The sequence below is a fragment of the Delphinapterus leucas genome, chromosome 8 (assembly GCF_059928025.1).
Source record: "Delphinapterus leucas isolate spDelLeu-1000000601 "Yukka" chromosome 8, BTC_Dleu_Yukka2, whole genome shotgun sequence".
Taxonomy (NCBI): domain Eukaryota; kingdom Metazoa; phylum Chordata; class Mammalia; order Artiodactyla; family Monodontidae; genus Delphinapterus; species Delphinapterus leucas.
This window is the reverse complement of record NC_143136.1, coordinates 73,617,375-73,637,095: the sequence shown is the minus strand read 5'-3', so window position 1 is coordinate 73,637,095 and position 19,721 is coordinate 73,617,375. Positions and strand designations below refer to the sequence as shown.

General features: G+C 41.2%; 1 protein-coding gene and 1 non-coding gene across 5 annotated transcripts in view; both read right to left on the bottom strand.

The window, feature by feature from the left end:
* Positions 1–19,721, bottom strand: part of ACVR1 (activin A receptor type 1) — a 126,463-nt gene that overhangs the window by 58,532 nt on the left and 48,210 nt on the right. Inside the window, exon 2 of one of the 4 annotated variants that reach the window (XM_022569771.2) lies at positions 16,067–16,365. The exons of 1 other annotated variant lie outside the window; for it this stretch is intronic. The gene's annotated coding sequence lies outside the window, so the exon portion shown is untranslated. Of the gene's footprint in view, positions 1–16,066; positions 16,925–19,721 lie in introns of those variants that run through there. 2 more of the 4 variants (XM_022569770.2, XM_089916805.1) reach the window with 2 other exon arrangements.
* TRNAN-GUU (transfer RNA asparagine (anticodon GUU)) lies at positions 12,813–12,884 on the bottom strand. Its single transcript has one exon. It is a non-coding gene; the product is annotated as a tRNA-Asn (tRNA).

The following is a 19,721-nucleotide window of genomic DNA, read 5'->3' as shown; positions in this document are numbered from 1 at the left end:
TGCGGTACGCAGGCCTCTCACTGTTGTGACCTCTGCCGTTGCGGAGCACAGGCTCCGGACGCGCAGGCTCAGCGGCCATGGCTCACGGGCCCAGCCGCTCCGCGGCATGTGGGATCCTCCCGGACCGGGGCATGAACCTGTGTCCCCTGCATCGGAAGGCGGACTCTCAACCACTGCGCCACCAGGGAAGCCCTCAAAAAACTTTTTAACTGATGGGATATATCATTAAAAGCCTTTGAAAAGTATTGAACTATGTATCTCAGTCTTATCTTTGAATTCCCAGTCCGTCCTTCCTTCCTTCCATCCTTCCTTCCTCCCTCCCTCCCTTCCTTCCCTCAACAACTATTGAGAGCCTGCTATGTACTAGAAATTAGAAACTTAGAATGATAAAGATATACAAACATGGTCCTTACTATTACAGAACTTACACAATCTATCTATGGTGGTAGTCAAATAATCATCCAAAAGACTGCACAATTAAAAACTGAATTAAGTGTTAGAAAGAAACATGGTTAAATAAGACTGCTAACAAAACAATTTAAGATTTTTTGGAGGGTGGAGGAGATTATATATAAACAGGGTAGATTATATATAAACAGGAACCAGAAAGGTGAGTAGAAGGTACTACAAAAAGGATAAGAGTATGTCGGCTCTTGTGTATGTGTGTGTGTGTGTGTGTGTGTGTGTGTGTGTGTGTGTGTGTGTGTGTTTGTGTTGGGGTGGGGAGCACTCTGTGGTGGAGACAGGAGGGCATTTAAGGAAAAAGGCACAGCTTCTCGGCTTCTACACGGGTCCTGTGCCCAGGGGAAGCTTGGTGTTTCCTGAGGACTTAAAACATATATCACATGTGAAAAAAAAACACCAGGCTAGGACATAGGGAGCTTAGAGAGAAGAGTGATAAGGAGAGAAAATCCAAGAAGGCTGGAGAGGTAGCCCCTGGCCAGAACCTGGGTAAAACATGGTAAGCCCTAGTAAGCCCCCTACTCACCTCCCTACATTTGTTGTTGTCAAGGCCCCTCTCCACCCCATTCTCCCAGGCACACCAACTAGCCAGCTCCCTGCCTATCTCTGGACCTCTGTATATATGAAGCTCCCAGTGATTGAGCCCTTCTTTCAGGACCCAACCTGGCAAATTCCTATTCAACCTTCAAGCCTCACCTTAAATGTCACTTCCTTCTAGAAGCTTGCCTAAACCCTCATATGCTCTCATTACACTCTCATACACCACTGTGTTAATTTTTATTTATAGCACTTATCATAATTAATAATTACATATTCATATTTGAGTGTGTGCTTTTGAACATCTGTCTCCCTCACTGGACTGTAAACTTCATGGTAGTAAAATCTATTGTCTATTTTGTTCATCGCTACTAGAGCCAAGTAGGTGCACATTTAATACTCATTGAATTCAAATTCTCCCTGAACTAATCGGCTCAATTTAACTTTAATTTCCAAAGAATTAGAAATTAACCCCCCGCCCCGGAACACAAAAGCATATACACACCTGCAAAGGAATAGCAGGATTAAGACATTTATCATCTCTGTTAACTCTAATCTCTAGAATTTAGTTCAGGTAATAATAAAAGTCAGCAGTTAACAAGTTTCAAGCTTCGAAATCAAGAATTCTTTCACTATTTTAAAAAAGAATTCTAAAAGACCATCACGATTGACAGTTTTTCCTGTCACAAAGCCAACAAAAGCCCATGCCCCTAAACACCTTTTAACTGATTATTATTGTGCAAGCAAAATTAAAACAATAATTTAGGCTCCTAAATGGAAAACAGGGGAAAAAAGGAGGTATAAATTCAGTCTTCCAAACTAATCTGCTGTTTATAGATAGATGGCTCAAAATCTGCCAAAAATCTTTGGGAAAAAAATGTCAGCAGCATTTACTGGTTGCCATTCTGTTCAGTGTCTGGAGTGTCTCTGCTGACCAGTTAATTCAGCTATTAAAAATGGTACTTTCAAAAGGAAAGGGAAAAGAAATGTAGGGAGGAGAATGTTCTGGAATAAATGTCCCGATCATATTTTACATATAAAGAACATCAATATGCTGAAGTCCCAACTTGAAGCCCCAAGGATCTACTTCGAATTTTTAAATATACTAAAAAGGAAACATTGTCTATACAAGTAATTTTCAACTCCCTTGCACTCAAGTATTTTTGGCTAAGGAGTTTCAGATGTGGGCTGGCCAAAAAGATGAACGGGTAGTGGGAAAAGAGAGTGGCAATAATTCAATAGTTCAGGGATGCTTTACTCCAATAGTTTTAAAAATTTTTGGTCTCAGAATCTCTTTATACTCTTGAAAATTATTGAGGACTCTAAGGAACTTGTCTATGTAACTTATTTCTACCAATATTTACTCTATTGGAAATTAAAATGGAGAATGTTTTAAATACTGTATTTGTTTTAAAGTAACAATAAATATATTACTCTATTTTTTCTAAATTAAAAAAAGAACTGTATTTTCCCCCACAGAAAGCTCTAATGAGGAAAGTGGCATTACTTTGCATTTTTGCAAATCTCTATAATGTTTGGCTTAGCAGAAGGCAACTGGATTCTCATGTATGATTCTGCATTCAATCTGGAATGACATGTTGTATCAGCTGAAGAAAAGAGAATCCAACTTCGTACATGGAGACGTATATGTGACTGGAAGAAGGAGGACCTTGTGGAACCCCTGAGAAAGTCTTGGAAACTCCAGAGGATCTCAGACCATGCTTTGAGAAGCACTGCCTTACTCTTAAATGATCAGTCCTTCTACCATACCAGGTAACCAGATGGCACCAGATATTTTAGGCTGGGCATTGGCTCGATACCTGACAAAAATGTTACTGCTCCACAGGTTTAGAAATCTCTTTAAACTCTCTAACATCAAGGAAGTCAACAATAAGTCTAGTGGTCAAGGGAGAAGGCATTAGATATCTATTTCATGTAGGAATAATACTTTATGTGCACAACGAAATACTTTTTAAATGAGACATAAAACTGTGATCAGAAGGTACTCCAGCGTCCATCTCCTTTTGGTCCAACCAAATCCTTATGCAATACTCTAAGGCTAAAATCCCTGACTGCAAAAACTCACAGGCTACTGGGGGTTACAGAATATTATCTGAAGGGTTTGGAGTATAAATCTTTGCCCCAGTATATACCACCTCCTTTCTGTTCTTGGATAAGGCCCTCTAGCCCTGGTAACTGATCTTAATATTTCAGACACATGGCAAAGAGCTATGCAGAAAAAGGTTAGGGACCTCGGGTCTTAAATCAGTGCCATCTTTTACAGTGTCTCAGGACTACTGCCTTGGGAGACAGAACAGTCCCATGATATTGTACTCAAAACAGGCAAACCACCAGGGCAAAACAGAGCTGCTTTCCAAATCCTATGGTACTTTTCAAACTCCATTTATAGATCAGACTGACATCCAGTTAGGGAGCTAGCGTTTAGCTCAATTTTTAACACATGTGGGCTTGAGACCAAGTTTGGCACTTCTTTCGCTCATCACAATTTTACAGCTGGATAAAGCCACAGATATACTGCAATACATCCCCCCAAAAATCACAAAGCATTTTGATGTCAGTCACAGAATAACCAGGAGTATACTGCACTTCTATATTCAACCTTTAGAACTCATATTAAGCAATCTAGTTGATAATCTACTATAAGAATAAAAGATATTTCTCAAACCTAAAGTTATGAACAGCAAACAACTTGTTATCTGTATGCTGAGGATGAAAGCAAAGCTGTAAGATGAACCCTGAGATTCTTTCCCATCAGAAGATTCTACAAAATGTTCATTTGTCTGGCCTGGTGGCCTAGACTCATTTGGTTTGTCCATTTGTTCAACACATAATCTACTGAGCACCTACTCGTTCAATAGGGACTTTCTTGATGCTCTTCTCAATTCAATTTCTAACACTCTCCAAGTTAGAAAGAATCTTGAAAGATGGATTGTACATTCACCCATCCCTATTCTGAATGACTTTTTCACCATCCACGTGAAGTCGCTCACTCACCGTCGGTGAGGGCTATCACAACTGTTCCATGACAGTTTTTTCTTTATGTCTCTTTTATATGGCCTATGCTATGCCTTCCATAAGAAAAAACAAATCTTTCTCTTTAATATAAAAGGTAGAGGCAAAGCAGAAAAGCAGTAGAGTGATTCTGCTTTCCCTTGGTCATCTGTCAACAGCACATCATTATTACAGCAGCAGCAGTGCCACTTACTAAGCAGCCAGGCGCCGTGCTTAGGGATCCTATGTATTATCTCTTTCAACCTCTCCCCAAAACACTCTAAAAGAAATACTCCTATTAATCCCAGCTTACAGATAAGAAAATGGGTAGCTAGAAGTACCTTGCTCGAGCACACAAAGTCAAACCCAAAGCCATGTGACCAGAGTTCAGGTCCTAATTAACAAACGCTCACAACCTTCATTAAACCAGCCAGCCACAGTTTAGCTTCCTAAGCTATGGAACTAACCATAGTCCTCCTTAACATTTTATCCAAGCTTCAACACGTTGTGCGCTTTACCCATCTTGATTTTCCTCTCAGAAAACAATCTTTACTCATGGTTATTTGGGCCACCTTTATCATGCCGTCTTTGCATTTCTCTAACCTCAAATTAATTTCATATACCCTGTAACCTCGGATTATCTCCCCTGCCCCTGAGGGGGGGAAAAAAAAAATCTTGATGTGAAAGGAAAGACAAGCCACGTTGCTAGTACACAAGTGGTTGCTACCTCCTCCCTTCCATCCCCAGTTCTCTTGTGACGCATCATAAAATAAGAACAGGCATTAGCGTTAGGTCGGGCACATTTGGGGGGCAAATTAGATCCAGCAAGACAGACTCTAAACATACAATCTTGAGGGAAGGTATACTTACAACCACCACCTCCAAGGGGGACAAAAATCAGCCATTATGTGACAATAGTTATGTCTCTTCTATGGTCAACAAGCAGAGAGAGAACCCAAGGACAGCTTGCTCCAAACTACCTGGGACTTTGGAAAGGGTGGAGAGAGACATGGGCTGTCAGTTATAGCTGCAAAGAAAGGCTAAACCAAAGCATCATACCATATAAGTTAAGTCAGGGTCTTTTCTCCAGTTCACAAATGACCTGTGAAATATTTTTAACACCACACTCTGTCTGAACTGGCAATGTGCAAGTTGCCAGGGCTTGGTTTTATATAGACTTCACTGCTGCGGGAGAGTTTCTGGTGGGGTGTTACTTTCAGAATATTAGCATGTAATTTGATCTTTCAAGATAGATGAATACAAATAGCTTCTTGGACAAGTCCTATAGTACTGAAATCCAGCCCCTGGATCAGTTCATCCTGTAGTTAGAGGAAATAATTACAGATTATTTCAGGAAAGAAAGGGTTTTGACTGAAAGAGTTACACTACAAACATTCCAGCTGTGACAGATGGACCCAAGATATGGTTTGGAAAGGCCAGGAAAAGAATAATATAATCTGGTTTAAAAAAAAAAAAAAAAAAGGCAAGGGTAGGTAAATGAGGCTTAACTGAATGAAAATAAGTAAAAGGATAAGCTACCATGTTAGAACCGAAGAAATCCCAGTAGACTTACTTTAATTGTATACAGGACGAAACTGACTCTGCTACACCCCTACCAAATATAAAGATAATAACTAAGCTAAGCTTCTGAGATTCCAATGTTTTGATCACCCACGGCATGCCTTACTGGTATCTCAAGTCTCGGTTTTATTTTGACGCGCTTGACTACATGGAAACTGTCCCTCGTCTTCCACTTCGTTCCCTCTGTATCAAATAGCCACGGCTCTCCGCTTTGTTTCAACTGATAGTACCCATCATCTCCCAGCTGTTTTGTTCTATTCTCTTAGGCAGCTCAGGGCTCCTCTCCCTCCAGTTTACAAACTGGGACTTTCTTTTATTTTATTTATTTATTTTTTTTACCTACCGGTAGAGAGGACCCTGTTATTCCCCCTACCCTCACCCCCAACTCCACCAGTGAAACTCTTAGATGAGTAACTGTGAAGTTCATCTAAAATCCCACCTCCTCCCAAAGCCCTCAGTTAGATGCCTTCTCGGCCCTCTGCTGCATTTCTCACTGCCTGCAGTTTCCCCTTTAGCCTAAGAGTGCAGACCCTCCCTATCCCTCCTGTTACCAGACAAATGGTATCTCAGGCACTGCCATCTGACACAACTGTCCCAATTCTAAGGCTAATGTGACTAACGCGTAATAATTTGAAGGATGGGGGGGGGGGATTAAATAAAAAAGACGTCAGCACCAAGGAGGTCTATTTCTCTCTCTCTTTTTAAAATGGGAGGCGCTAGAGCAGATTTCTGTGGAGGTGAGAAAAACCACCCTTTATACACCAGTCTGACCAGAGCCCTTCTCCTCCGTACCCCACACACACTCAAGCCCATTCCTGCCTCAGACCTCCCCACGCTCAGCCCACAGCGCCCTGCCGTCTTCTTCACAGCACTTAACGCTGCGTGACATCTGTCATTTATGTATTAGTTTATTGGTCTTTATTATGTCTCTCCCTCTCCCATCCGTCCTTACTGCACACACCAAAATTTAAGCAGCGTGAGAGTGAGAATTCTGCCTGGATCATGGCTACATCGCCATCCTGGCACATACGAGGCACTCAATGGAAATTAAAACACATTAATTCTGACATCTTAGTCTACGTTACACTTTGGTTTGGGTGGGGAGAGGAGAGTGAGGTTTAAGGAATGTTTTACAGGCTGGCCAGGAAATGACTGGGGTAGAGGGCTGCTCTTCATCCTCAATGTAATATAGCTGCAACCAGGTATTGGAAATAAATTAAAAGATATCATTTGTAACCTGGATTTCAGTTTTCAAGGGTGCCATCCAAGAGAAGCAGCCAAACCAAAAGACGGCTGGCAGACTCAGGGTATAGCAGACAACTCCCTGGTGGACAGTATCCCATTTGGATAGGACTGCTTGGATCTCTAGTTGCAGACACCAGCTGATCTGCCCAGAGCCATCCCCAGTGACCTCTGAGACAGCTTCTGTAGCTTGAAAATACACCTCCTACGAGTCAGGAATTGACATATCATCTCCCCCCACTCTGCCCCCCACTAGTCTCCTAACAGTTATTGACGCTATTTGGAAAGCCATGCTTCCATGCCTATTAATAACCTTCAGAAAACCCTGAGGAAGTGTCAAGAGAAAAATAGATCTGGCTGATGGAAGCCAAAGACTCAATCAGAGGTTATAATTAGCAATTAATAGATTTGAAGAAAAAGAAGTAACATTTTCTGTATCATATGTTATCTGTTCAGGAAGCTTAAAACAAAATATTTAGCCAATGAATTCAAGGAATGCTGAGTCAAGAACACCAGTCTTTACAGAAAGAAACTCTTTTAAAGACCGCTTATCTATTTAAATAAACCAGCTACTAAGTTTATCCCCACATCAACAATTCCAGAGAATTTAGCCTGGCTGATATCATTAAACCTTTATAGTTATTTACATCGTTATATAAAGTTTCTTCAGGTGACACCTTAAATAGCAACCAAATCAATCTATTCTAAAATAACTGAACAACTAATTAACATTCATCTTTAAAAAGACTTTTCGTAGTGGTCTTTCTCCTCTCCCCTCCCCCAGTTAGAATGTGATTAACGGAATTCTCTCACAACTTAGCTTGAAATATGCTTTTGCCCCTGGAGCAGCTAAAGCAGAATCAGATAATTGTGGTATGACTCAACAAATGCACAGCTGTTCATTTAAATATATCCATCAAAAGTATAAATATGATCATGAGAAAGAAAATGAGCCGTGTACACAGGGTCAGTGTACAAGTGGAACAAGTTAGCATCGAAGTAACCACAACAGAAAACAAGGAGGAGGGGAAATAAGACAGGGAGAGGCTCTGATACCACACAGAAAGAGACCAGAAAACTTTCATAACCAAAAAACCACCCACCCAAACCAAAACGCTCGGACTTCCCTGGTGGCGCGGTAGTTAAGAATCCGCCTGCCAATGCAGGGGACGGGTTCAAGTCCTGGTCCGGGAAGATCCCACATGCCGCGGAGCAGCTAAGCCCGTGCGCCACAACTACTGAGCCCACGTGCCACAACTACTGAAGCCTGCGTGCCTAGAGCCCATGCTCCGCAACAAGAGAAGCCACCGCAGTGAGAAGCCCGCGCACTGCAACGAAGAGTAGTCCCCGCTCGCCACAACTAGAGAAAGCCCGCACGCAGCAACGAAGACCCAACACAGCCAAAAAAATAAATAAGATCAATAAATTTATTTTTTAAAAAAATCAAAATGCTCAATTGACCTAAATTAGAAATTAATGGCATGTTAAAAGTAAAAATAAATGCACTCTACTAAGTGGGGAGAAAGAAACGAAATCTAGGAGACAGAAGATGCTCCCAAGTACACAGAGGTAGAAAGCGTACGGGGCAGAAATGATGAATCCAACCTATTATGAAGAACAAAGACATGGAGGCAGAGAAAAACAGGAGGAACAGGGTACTCACCTCAGTCCTCTCCCCACAACCTTCGAAGTCAGACATTAGGAAATCCAGAAAATGTAGGGATCCCTCCAACAGTCAGTCCCAAAGCAAATAACTGGAAAGCACCACCCTGTACCAGGCAACCCCTCTTGGAGGTTCTACGCGTATAAGAGTGTCACCTGAACACGAAGAAAAGGAAACCAAAAAAGAGAAAACAGAATGTGAAGAAGAGCAGGAGTGCTGAATAAGAAAACAGGGCCAACGTCAGCCGTAAAAACCCCACTCCTTCCTTCTTCCTCGGGGAGGGGCCCAAAGGCCCAGTCAGAACTTGAGAAGCAGAGGTCCCTATGCAAAGTCTTGAGTACCTCTCCTCCTTTAATGTGTAATTCAAAATATTAACAAATAGAAAGAACATCTAATTCATGATGACCATTTTCAAGCTTTCCCCAAACCATCAAAACTCACGTACTTGGCAAAAAAATAACCTACCGGGCTTCCCTGGTGGCGCAGTGGTTGAGAGTCTGTCTGCCTGCCGATGCAGGGGACACGGGTTCGTGCCCCGGTCCGGGAAGATCCCACATGCCACGGGGGGCTGGGCCCGTGAGCCATGGCCGCTGAGCCTGCGCGTCCGGAGCCTGTGCTCCGCAACGGGAGAGGCCACAGCAGTGAGAAGCCCGCGTACCGCAAAAAAATAAAAATAAAAATAAAAATAACCTATCTGGTACTGGGGTGGGGGGTGGGGGGGGGCGCCTAACTTCATGCTTGGCCTGACCACTCAGTCATCATCCTGCATAAGGAACCATTCACATCCTCCACATTTACAGGCAAACCTCTCTTACATTATTATAAGCAACAACTATTTCAGCAACCACCACCTCCCTCGGCCCCAAGTCCTCCCATATCTACCCTCTTCATACCCTCGCAGAAAACTTTCTAGAAAGAGCACTACACAAAGCTCCTTCCACATCTCCCCTCTCCATCCGGTCCATCACCAAAATGCCTCTGGCTAAGGTTCTAACTCTTTGTAACCTTACCTTATCCTTCAGATTCACAGGGGAGCTTCCTCAGAAGTCAGGCTCTGAAGCCTCACCCACCAAGATTTGTATTTGATTGACCTGAGGCCTAGGAATCCCCCAGTCCCCCAGCAATTTGGGTGACGCTGAGAACGCTGAGGGTGGCATCAACTGGTCCATTCCCTAGGTTCTTCCCTAGCTGGGATTCAGAGGCTCCATCTCTCTGCTATCTTTACTTTTATGGGTTGGATCTGCTCAGTTTCCTTGGATGGGAGTTTCCTCTTCTGCCACTCGTATCTTAAACGCTGGTTTCCCTTGAGGCCTCACATCTCAGCCCTCCCTTCTTCTCATTCAAGATGTTAGCCAGCTTCAAGGCCACTGAGCCAAACGGAACCACCAGGTTAGGATTCTTTACTCATTTTTCCACTTCCCTGAATATTCCTTCCTTATCACCTTCTTTCCCTATCGTAGGTCCTTGTCTTTTCACTGTTTATAAAATTAATTTTAAAAAATTTTGCATAACAGGCATTTCAAGTTACATTGAGAAAAAGGATAATAAACCCTATTTTTGACCTCCCAGTTTCAAAAATAAGCCACATCCTACCACTCAGTTCCAAAAATAAGAAATCTTATTTCCTCTATTCCGCCCATTTTCTTTCTGATGTATTTTAATGAGAATCCCAGAACTCACATCATTTCACCCACAAATTCTTTAACAGATAAGGACTTATTCTAAACATAACTATAAAACCAACATCTCATGTAACAAAATTAAAAGTATTCCTCCTCCAAATATCATCTAAAAGCTAATCAGTGTTTAAATTTGCCCCGTTTTCAACAACTATAAACATCCCCCACTCCTCCCCCTGAAAATTGCGAGGAGAATGGGGATAAGCACACAAAAAGAGAATTGTTTTTCTCGCCTTTCAGTTATCATCACTAGTGGTGCGGTGTTGGGATTGTGGTGGTGTGGAGAATACTGTGTGTAATGTGTGGAAGACAGCAGATGCCTAACTATGGCCTATTCAAATACTATTGTTCCCTGCTGTTCTGGAGAACCAAAATTTTCTGCGTGGAATAAGGGAGTTAGAGATGTAATTCAGATAAGGTTAAGTAAGAACCATATAAACTGAATTTGAATTGGAAGCAACAGTATGAACTCACTGAGTATTTTATACATACGTATTTCCTCTGTCCACTAAAAAGGCCTAGAAACGATGACCTACCCAGCAGCATTGAGCATTCCGGATACCCAGACTGTGGGGTTAAACTACCATTTCCCACTAAAAGAAAGAGAACAAGTTGAACTGAACCATGAGGATGCAATCACCAAATCCAGCCAGTTGGAAATTAGAGGTCAAATGGCTGAGTTCTTCACCAGATAAACTGTAAGAAAAGGAAAGGGCTGGAGGGGGAACCTGAGGTTTAGGAGACTTCAAAGACGTAAAAAGGTGTGCAAGACTAAACTACAGTGGCTAGATATGCACAGGCAGGTGATAAGACCATACAGAAAGGCAACGAAGCAATTACTATAGAAGTCAGGAAAGTGGTTACCTCTGGAGAGAGAGAGGGACCATGACAGTCATGGGACATGCCAAGGGGCTCTAGGGAGGCCGCTAATACTCTCTTGACCTGTGTGGTGGTCACAAAAAACATTTACCTTATAAAATTAACTAAGCTATGTATACTTTGTGTGATATCTGTATCTGTGTTTTACTTTATAATAAAAAGGTAAAAAGGAGAAGACTAAAGAGGAATGTGTGTTGTTCAAAAACAGATGCAGACTAACACACACACACACACACACACACACTCGGAGGAAGTAACAGCATTGCATATCATACATATATGCAAAAAACCAGGTTTGTGTTACAAATAAGTTTATATAATAACCTTCTGAAATGTCAACTGTTTTTCACCTTCAGACAGGAAAATTGTTTTTTCAAGTTACAAGTTTATTAATTTTTAATAGAGAAATAGGCTTCACTTACCTAGTCATTATCAGAAATCAAGTATTAAACTAAAAAAGTAACACAGCATCTTATTTATTAAGTTGGTCCTTCCTCTCTCCCACTTCAATTACATAAATTTCATGGGTCAAGGATATCAAAAGACTGGAGAGTCCAGATCAATGTTTCCCAAACACTGCACAACATTATCACCAAATAAGAAAAATTAACACCATAAAATTGTGAAACCTCCCTCACAAAACTTATCTAGACATTTAACACAATCCCAATAATCATACTAACAGGTTTGCTTCTTAGCAGGGAGGGAGTGGTGACTACATATGATAATTTTAAAGTTCATATATTTTTTTACAAACCACACACACACAAATAAATATGAAAATTCTGTAAAATGAAACTTTAAAGTTCTGTAAAAGGGAACTTAAAATAAATATGAAAATTCAGTAAAATGGAATTACCCCTACAAAAGAAAAAAAAAGTATTAAGCTCCAAGAGTTTAAGAAAAACAGTGTGATCCTACTACACACACAGGCAAAGAGATCAATTAAACTAAATGGATATCCCAGAAATAGACCACAATGTACATAGGAATTTATAATACAAAAGAAATCAAAAGGGAAAATTTGGGACTAATCAGTAAAATTGGAATGACTAGCCAATGGGACAGAGACTGCTTACTTTCCACTAAAATGCCTTCTTCACTTCTTCTTGGCCACATGCTGACCAGCACGGACTGCATTCCCCACACTCCCTCACAGCCAGATGTGCCCACAAGACTATGTTCTCACCAATGGAAGCAGGAAGTGACATGTGATCACTTGCCCTGAACCTTCTCCTTCGTCCTTCACATGGAGGGAACCCAGCTATGGTAGCAACCCAGCTATGACCATGCAGATAACTACAGTGACAATTCCTAGAGCCACAGGACAGAAGGAACCTGACTCTCAACGACCAGTGGATACGGGCAGTTCTGCTGACTTGCTTTGCTCACACTGGAACTGTTAAGTGAAGAAAAAAGTCAACTCCTCTGTTCTTTGAACCGCAGCATATTTCAGTCCCTTGGTTACAGCAACTCAGCCTTACCCTAATTAATAGAGCACCCAGAGAAAAATTAAGTTGGATTCATACCTAACATACCAGATGGATCAAAGATTTACGCCTAAAAAAAGAACCACAAGACACAAGGAAAGATAAGCTTTTAACTCTAAGAATGGAAAAGGTCTTTTAACTGTATTACAAAGTCCTGAAGCCACAAAAAGGCCAAATATATATTTATCTCTATAAATATTATGGGGAGGCGGTGGGAGCCGGTGGGGGCGGGGGGGGGGGGTTGCCGCATGGCTTGTGGGATCTCAGTTCCCCGACCAGGGATCGAACCCGGGCCCCGGCAGTAACAGCGCCAAATCCTAACCACTGGACCATCAGGGAATTCCCTCTATAACTAATATTTTTAAATGTCTTTTATCTGCTGTCTCTTCCACTAGGATGTAAGCTCCATGGAGCAAGAACTGGGATCTATTTTCTTCACTATTGTATAACCTACTGCCTAGAATAAGTGCTTAATGCATAAGAGGCATTCAATAAATATTTGTTGAATGAATTGGTAAATCTAAGTATACAAAATTTTAAATAATCCACACTGCAAAATAATTATTTTTACACAAATGACCAAGTAAAAGATCACATATCACAAGGAGAGAAAGGGGGGGGGTGCTAATCTGTTAATGCATAGGAGCTCCTGTGAACTGATAATAAAAAGATCAATAACCCAACAGGAAAATAGACAAAGGACACTACCATAGAGGGAACAGAACAGGAAATACAAAGGGCCTTTAAGGGCCTTATGAAAAGATGCTCAATGTCAATCAAAATAAGAAAAAATGCAAATTAAAGCTCCATTAAACTGTCATTTTTCACCTATAGATTTGGCAGAGAAGAAATTATCAGTTTGACAATTATACTGTGATTGGCAAGGGTATGAGGAAGCAGAGTTTTCATCCATTGCTGGTGGAATCTAAAACTTTGCAAGCTCTATGAACAGAGCAATTTGGCAATATTTCTACCAAAATTGAAATGTGCATATCCTTTGACCCAGCAATTCCACTATTAGAAATGGATCCTATAGATACGTTCACAAACATGTTTAAAATGATATATGTACAAGGTTATTCCCTACAGCCTTGTTCATGATAATAAAACTGGAAATGATCTATATGGTCATCAATATAGTACTGGTTAAATAAATTCCAGCCCATCTCTAAGTGGAATGCTTTTTCACTTGGGTTAAAAAAAAAAAAAAAAGAAATTGCAATAATCTTTAGATTATTGCTGGTATATGCCTGAAATCTCTGAAAGAATATATAAGAAATTGGTAACAATGGTTGTCTCCAGGAAGGGTAACTGGGAGACAGAGGGAGGAGGGAGACTTACTTCTCACTCTTTTTGTACCTTTCAAACCTTCTAAACATTGATTATATTATTACCTTCTTAGAAATAAATATTTTATAAAATAATAACTACAAATATTCATATCGGCCCCAGATATCTAAAAACTTGTCTGGCGATTCTCACTGTCAACCACACTAGGAAGCTATTGAGCTGAACAATTTTAACCCTGTTTTCATAATTAAGAATCACAGGGTTAGCAATTAACTAACACCATCATCTCCTCCTCCTCCCTCAAATAAATATATGTGCAAAATAAAGTCAGTCTCTTAATTCCACCCGTTATTCATTACTTTCTCTTAGAACTCATTCAACCTCATGCCACCTTAAATGGGCATGAAAATATCTCATAGTGCTCCAAGGATGGTAGCCAGAACTAACAACTATGCTAATACATTAACACAGCCTAGTGCCAAGGATGTTCCTTCCAGGCATCCAGAAGATAAAAACCTGACATAACTGACACCTCGGCAACAGCCCAAAGCTGTGCATCATCTGCCTTGGAAAATAAAAACTCACATCCTCAGTGACTAAGAGTTCAAAGTCAACAGTCACGGCTTTTGTCTTTTCCCTCATGTGAAAGGTCTCCACCCCCGCCATATCCCCCTTTAAATTGTAGGCTAACCCCATCACTTGAGGACTGATTGTTATTATGTTACAGCCATATAAGGAACACGAAGAAGTCATTACTTATATTGAGATTCTGCTTAAAAGGGAAAATATCCAAAGCATATCAAGTGAAAGGAAAAAGCAAGTTGTAAAACCAAATGTGTAGCCACGTTCCATCAATTTTTAAACATAATTAATACACATAATTTGTGTGTCTATGAAAAGTTTGTATGTGAAAAATTGTGTGTTCCAAATTATTAGCTGTGGGTAAAAGAGAAAAGGAAGGGAGAAAATTTTATCTTTAGACTGTTTTGTACTACTTGAAATTAAATAATCAAAAATAAACTTTTACATAAAAGAATAAAATTTTTGAAAATAATAAATTAGACTTTCCTTAAAAAAGAGAGCACTTGGGCTTCCCTGGTGGCGCAGTGGACGAGAGTCCGCCTGCCGATGCAGGGTACACGGGTTCGTGCCCCGGTCCGGGAGGATCCCACATGCCGCGGACCGGCTGGGCCCATGAGCCATGGCCACTGAGCCTGCGCGTCCGGAGCCTGTGCTCCGCAACGGGAGAGGCCACAACAGTGAGAGGCCCACGTATCGCAAAAAAAAAGAGCACTTGACAGCTACTAGAGACCTTCCCCCAAAGTTCTGAACCTAAAGAGGCTACAGAGACCTCATGCTTCTGTCTCTATGTACAAGTTTCAAACCATATCCAGGCAATCCCGACTTTTAACTCAGAGACACTCCCACATACATTTAGCACTTCAGGCCTCCCCTCATAGAAACATCTTACAGACTATTCTAAAGTTGGTATTTGTGTTACCCCCGTAGCTTAACACAACCTTAATAGCATTTCATCCTGAGAGCGAGACTTCTTTACAGAGATTTCAAAGTACTCCAAGGAAGCATATTATGAAAATGTAGTTCTGGGAAAGGTAAAAGTATGGAGGCAATAAAAAGATCAGTGGTTGCCAAGGAGTGGGTAGGGGGCAGGGATTAACAGAGCACAGGATTTTTAGGGCGGTAAAGCTTTTCTGTAGGGTACTATAATGGGGGATCCATATTACTATACATTTGTCCAAACCCACAGAATGCACAAGAGCAGATCCTAATGTAAATCATGGGCTCTGGGTGATAATGATGTGTTAGTGCGGATCAACTACTACAATAAATGGACCACTCTGCTGGGGAGACAGAGTCTGGGGGAGGCCGGGTGTGTGGGGAACAGGGGCGCCTATGAGAACTCTCTGTATTTTCTGCTCAGGTTTGCTGTGAACCTAAAAGTGCTCTAAAACGTAGCCTATTTAGAAGGAAAAAGAAATTTTTAAAGTGGTCCTATAAGGTGAAAAGAATGGCAGAAGCATTTTATACGTAGGGAAATGTTGGTGGTATTTGAACAACTTGGCCAGAGTTCAAAGATAACTGAGCAACTCCACCAAAAAAAGCCTACATTCAAGGTAATGCAAAAATAAAGAACCATTGGGTTTGGTCCTATCTCTCTTATGTTGGATTCATACAAAACAACGAAATGATCATCGTGGCTAAGAACTGACCGTGTCAATTTGATCTCTGCCAAGGAACATTAAAAGAGGTGATTTGTTGACATGTCTCTGCTGCTGGCCCCGGCAAGGCCACTGAGAGCTCCTAGGTAAAAAGCTGGCTTGGCTACCTTAGAGCCGGCTCCGGGGCATCTCCTCCCGCAGTCCTTCCAGCAGTGGCTCTTCCCCAGAGCTCCGCTCACTTGCTCCTGGAGCCTTGGAGGTGGGAGAGGCGCTCCCAGAGTCTCCTGGAATAATGAGAATTCTCCAGTAGCTCTCGCGCTGGCAATGTGACGCTCACAAGCGGCTCGGGGCTGCAGAGGGGAAGAAGAAAGAAAACCAGCTAAGCAGAAGAAAAGTCTGTAGTTGTGAATGTGCAGGCTAAAGGAAGTGCACACTTGACAAGCCTTTCAATTGAGACCACAAAACCAAGGCCGATTTACAATTGCAGCAAGGATGGAAAGGGTTGGAAAACAGACACGCGCGGTAAGTTGAGGTCATAGGTCCGTACCGATCTTAAATATTTTTCTAAATGACACAAAACCCAGTGGACTCTGCAGTTGGTAAACTTCAAAATCAAGCTCCTTTAAAGTCCACATACCATGTACTCTAGCCATTACAAAAACAAACAAAAAAACAAAGGCTTTGCATATATCAACTATGATATGTACCTGGGAAAAACAAAGTTCAAACCATCCACAAGTATAGAATGAAAGTCTCTCTCCAGACCCCTGGCTGCTCCTAGAGACACCCCATGTACCACCGTAACCAGTTTCTCGCGTATCCACCCAAAAATAACCTGGTTTGGGTCCATTTTCAACCACCACTCTCAGCTGTAGACAGATCTAGTTCAAAGACTCATAAAACAATGGTGGGGTTAGGATCGCACAGCGGAAAGGAAGGGGGCTCTAGATAACTATCAAAAAAAACAAAAAGCCACCCAAGCTCCTTTTTCCTTTAGGAAGACTTTAAAAACATCAACATTTGTCAAAGGAAGAGGAAATTTTTATTAGAACCAAACTTTCCCATTCAAATAGCTGAGCAACACAAAACACTGAAAAACGTACTCCTTTTGGAAAATAGCACCTTTTTATTTTTTAACCTCAAGGGACACTCTGCCAAGAAAACTTTCATGTAAATAAATCAAAGCGGAAAAGAAATCCAAAATACAGCATTCCTCAATAATTATTTGGAAGTAAAATCACACAACTAAAAAAAATTCACATCAACCTTGAAATTCAAGGGAAATGCTTTACAAATAATATCAAAACTTGCCTCGCTTCAGTTTAAATTGAGCCTCAGAATCAATTTGAAAAGAGAATCGCGAATGTAAAAATAAGACACAAAAAATAAGACACTAAAATAAGACAGATAAAAATATCCCCCCGTAGAAAGGTCAACCAGAAGCTTGACATTTTCAGCAATCATTTAGTGAAGTTAAAGAGTAAAAAGCCATTTCTAGAGTGGACATCCTTAAAAACAAACTCTTCAGCTAAGCAGCATCCACAACCCTTGAGTTTCAGAGCAAACTGTGGAAATCCTGGTGTTTTCCTAGATGCCGGGACAGGGGAATTTGGCAGATTCACCCGGAAGGTGCCTCCCCATCTGCCGAAGACTAACTGCAATTTAGAAGGGGCGAGTGCAAAGGGGCCTTGGCGGCCGCTCTGCCTACGGCCAGCCATGTCTTCAAGTTACAGGTACTATCTGGAGAGGAGCTTTAGATAAGCAAGAAAAGAAGGAAATACTGGTGCGTATTTTTCTGATTCTTTTTAAAAATCAGAGATTTTTTTTTTTTTAATTACATTAGTACTTCTAATTTCCCTTCCAACTTCCCAGCTCTATCACCTTCCTGCAGAGAATTCCTTCAAGAATGTGCTCAGGTTCTCCTGCCTCGCTCAGCCTTCCCTAATGATTCTCACATTTTCTGGATCTTTCCATGCTAATTCCTCTTGTATTAATATTCTATAGGACTCAATTCTATATGACCTGGTACTTAATCCTCTTCCTTGAACTGGGTTTGTCTCAAAAAAAAAAAAAAAAAATAGGCGAGGATCACATTTTCTTCTTCTTCGACTCGCATACAGTTGGTGCTCAAGAGTTATTGGATAAAAATCAAGCCTTCAAATTAAGCATAGTTTAATATTTGTCTTAAAATTATCAGCCTGTCAAATAACCCATGGATTGAAGTCAAAGCTGTGGTGTAGGGCTTCCCTGGTGGCGCAGTGGTTGAGAGTCCGCCTGCCGATGCAGGGGACATGGGTTCGTGCCCCAGTCCGGGAAGATCCCACATGCCGCGGAGTGGCTAGGCCCGTGAGCCATGGCCGCTGAGCCTGCGCGTCCGGAGCCTGTGCTCCGCAACAGGAGGGGCCACAACAGTGAGAGGCCCACGTACAGCGAAGAAAAAAAAAAAAAAAATCAGTAAGATAAAATAAATATCTATACAGATATCCTTCGACTTACGATGTGGTTACATTCCAATAAACCCATTGTAAGTTGAAAATGCATTCACTATTTCTTACCTACCAATCCTCATAGTTGAGCCCAGCCTAATTTAAACTTGCTCAACACTTACATCAGCCTACGGTTGGGCAAATTCACCTAACACAAAGCCTATTTTATAATAAAGTGTTGAATACCTCATGTACTTTACTGAATACCGTACAGAAAGTGAAGAACAGAATGCCTCTAAGTGTATCAGTTGTTTACCCTCGTGCTCACGTGACTGAGTAGGAGCTGCCACTGCCCTGCCTCATAAGAGAGGGTCGTACTGCATGTCTCATGTCGTTGGCCCGGGAAAAGATCAAAATTCACAATTCAAAGTACACTTTCTACTGAATGCGTTATCACTTTCGCACCATCTTAACACTGAAAAATTGTTAAGTCAAACCATCGTAAGTCAGAGACCATGTGCATACAGCAAACTGCAGCAACTTGTCACAAAACTTTCATTGAGCTGAGTTTTTCCAAAACCTTGGCCAATTTATTTGTTTAGCTATGGAGGTTTAATTATTGGCAACTAACCGTGCCATGTGAAAATCTGACCCATAAAGGTTAGAGGCACATTCCTGTGAAGTGGTGGAGGGTGGGAGTGAGGAAGGCGGAAAGGAGAAATACAAAAAAACATTCTAACTCCAGTTGCAGGCTTAACATAGTAGTACATTTTTCTTTCATCCAATTTAAGATAACATGCATAGTTTCTTAAAAGTCATGGTGATATGATGGGACTGATAACAGGCAAGCATAAAAGGTACTTAAAATCTAACATGTTCTTGGCAGTCAATACAGCAGCTAAGCGACAGGGAAATCGGGGCAAGTTTTCTCAACTTTTTAATTATAACTATATCCTTGGCTTCTAGAAACTGTGGCTTTCAAATACTACAAATCCTTGCTCTTTCAAGACATCATCCCTTGTATGGTGATTAATGAGACTTAATGTGGTGATCATTTTGCAATATACACAAGTATCGAATCACTGCAATGTATACCTGAAACTAACATAATGTTATATGTCAATTATGCCTCAATTAAAAAAAAAAAAAGACAAAAGACATCATCTCATACCTTCCCCGTCTATCCACCCAGCCTCATAACCCAAATAAACCATGGTGTGTGTATCTTTGATACAGGATTAGTGTTAACTGAAATTACTTTAAGCAGCGTATGGTAGCAA